The following is a 2888-nucleotide window of genomic DNA, read 5'->3' as shown; positions in this document are numbered from 1 at the left end:
GATATTACAGGTGTTATTACAGGTATATTACAGGTGTAATCACAGGTGTTATTACAGGTATATTACAGGTGTAATCACAGGTGTTATTACAGGTATATTACAGGTGTAATCACAGGTGTTATTACAGTATATTACAGGTGTTATCACAGGTGTTATTACAGGTATAATCACAGGTGTTATTACAGGTATATTACAGGTGTAATCACAGGTGTTATTACAGGTATATTACAGGTGTAATCACAGGTGTTATTACAGGTATATTACAGGTGTAATCACAGGTGTTATTACAGTATATTACAGGTGTAATCACAGGTGTTATTACAGTATATTACAGGTGTTATCACAGGTGTTATTACAGTATATTACAGGTGTTTTCACAGGTGTGTTATTACAGGTTTATTACAGGTGTTTTCACAGGTGTGTTATTACAGGTGTTATTACAGGTGTGTTATTACAGGTGTTATTACAGGTGTTATTACAGCTTTATTACAGGTGTTKTCACAGACCTGTTCTCAGACTACAGCTGATCTGGGAGCAGAATAAAAGCTGTGTTCTTCTCTGTGTGTTTAACAGAACTTCATGAAGCTGCTGTTTGCTCTGAGCTGGGACGATGATGGATGATGCTGTCGTCGCTGCTGCAGCCTGGTTTTCATTGTTTCATATGGACCCGCTCCTGTAACTCACTCAKGTTCATGAAACCAGCAGGTCAGGTGTTCACAGCTTCATCAGTTTGAATCGTAACGTGACTCTGGGGTCACGTCCAGTCACATGATGCAGAAAGAGACTTTACACAGTCTTATTTGTTGTTTACTTGTTGTCTTTTAAGTCAGCTTTACAGTTAGGCTGTTTATTTGAATAAACAACAAGTTATTGACCTAATTTATCATGAATGTTCCTGGTGAGGAATAATCCGTTTCTAAAAGTGAAACCACTCCAGGATTTAGAGCCATGTCTTTTTATTCCAGCTGAAACTCATAATGTTGTTTTATTTGTCTCCATAAACCAGGATAATTCTCCTAAAACACTCAAATTTATCTTTATTTAGAAACACAGTCAGACAGCAGCCTGAAGGCTTCGCTTCCAAACAGCTGAAAATCGCATCAAAAGACAGAAACAGGAAGAGATTAGCAGACTAATAAAAGAACTAAAACCCAGGTTTTCTGTAAACAAAACAATCTAATTTACTCTGTTTCAGCTGTTGGAAAAGTCTTGTTGATGGATRAACAGTTTGTTGATGTTATCAGTTGTCACGGTGATAAAAACACAGAGCCCCGCCCACCAGGAGAGGCTGGTGTGGAACAATGAGGTGTTGAGTTAAAAGTGCAGGTTTGAAGTGCCGTCTGTCTGAACCTGATCCTTCCTGAGCCGAGTTCACCTGCATCTCCTCTGACCTCCTGCAGGAARTGAACCCTAAACCACTGRTCTGAAACATCTGAGCTGAAGGACCAGAACAGACAAAGACGTGGTCCAAGGTTTGAGTCTGAATAAAGGATGTATCTCTGAGGAGCTTCTGAAGGTCTCAGAGGTACAAAGGGTTAAATGTCCTCCAGGCTCAGATTGTTGCAGAAACGTGGAGTTCCCTGTGGCTGCAGCAGCTGCAGCGTGTCATGCCTCCTCACTGCAGGAAACTAAATGTGAGGAAGAAACGGCTCCTCTCAGGAGGAGGAGGGAGTTTCCACGGCGACAGCAGCATCCCTCAGGCTCGCAGAGGTGATTAACCAGAAATACAATTAGTCTCTTCTTCCTCTGCCTGAATTAGAAAACTAATGTAATAAAGTGTGTAAAACAGGAAGAAGACATGAGATGTGTTGAATCTGCTGCAGGAGGACTCTGGAGACCCCAGAGATCTCAAGGACCCCGAGGTCTGGCCTCTGCAGACCTCCTGTTTTTACCATCAGATCTGATCTGAGACCAGGTTTATCAGGTCAGCAGGAACACCTGAAGGACTACAGGAAGAAAACCACTGGTTTTTTGGACCCACCTGTTCTGCTCCTAAACCTGTTGTCAGCTCAGTCTTTCTCATGAAAACTATCTGTGCGGCTCTGACTATTTCCTGGAACAAAGCTCCTAATGCCTGTTATGGCTGTGTGTATTTACTGGAAGACTGTTTTCTCTCGTGATGGAGAGCAAATCTTTCTGAATATTTGATGGTTTGAATGTAAGAAGTAAACTTTATCAGTTTTATGACCAGTGACAGATCAGACATGTTGTCCCTCAGCTGGGTGTCCAATCAGAGTAGTCCTGATGGAAAAGCAGCTGTAAGAACAATTTGTTTTAATCTGTGTTGAGATATTAAGTCCTTTAGAGAAAAATCTCCTCCTGTCAAGAAAACACTGAAAGTTTTTTTTTTTTTTTTTTTTTTGCTTCTCCTGAAAATCGCAGAAGACAGAAGTGTGTCTGTGTCTCGTCCTCAGTGTGGACTGTGGACATGTTGGGAAATCAAACGTCCTCCCACTCAGCAGTCAATGAGACGTAGTAGTGTCAGAGTGATGGTGGACTTTGTGTGTGTTTCTGCTAACAGCTGAGCTGTTTGACAGGTGGGACACGTTGTGTCCTGATTGTTCCCAAGAAGACGTGTCAGCTGTGGACACCTGCAGAAGACGCAGGCTGTGGGAGGGTTTCTGCTCTGAGTCACCTTGTCATTACTCCACAACCGTCCTGCACGTCAAGCTAAACACACTCCATCCTCATTATGTGGACGAGTCCATGGAAATCTGTATTTAGCTGATAAATAAAACAGCTGAAGCAGTGATTTAGTCTAAAAACAGCCGAAGAATCAGATTTTTATCTGCTGGGAGGAAAAAAAACAACCTTGTTTCATTAAAGCTACCAAGAACTTCATGTATCAACAGTGACCAGGGGTCTCATGTACCAATGGTGACCAGGCG

General features: G+C 42.0%; 1 protein-coding gene across 1 annotated transcript in view; it reads left to right on the top strand.

Annotated features, from left to right (window-relative positions):
* LOC106511239 (potassium voltage-gated channel subfamily D member 2) overlaps positions 1-2888 on the top strand; it is a 22411-nt gene that overhangs the window by 7564 nt on the left and 11959 nt on the right. The window lies entirely within an intron of this gene.

The sequence above is a fragment of the Austrofundulus limnaeus genome, unplaced genomic scaffold, assembly GCF_001266775.1.
Source record: "Austrofundulus limnaeus strain Quisiro unplaced genomic scaffold, Austrofundulus_limnaeus-1.0 Scaffold2613, whole genome shotgun sequence".
In the NCBI taxonomy this organism is placed as follows: domain Eukaryota; kingdom Metazoa; phylum Chordata; class Actinopteri; order Cyprinodontiformes; family Rivulidae; genus Austrofundulus; species Austrofundulus limnaeus.
Note: the sequence above shows the minus strand (reverse complement) of the source record. Positions and strands in the feature narration are given on the sequence as shown.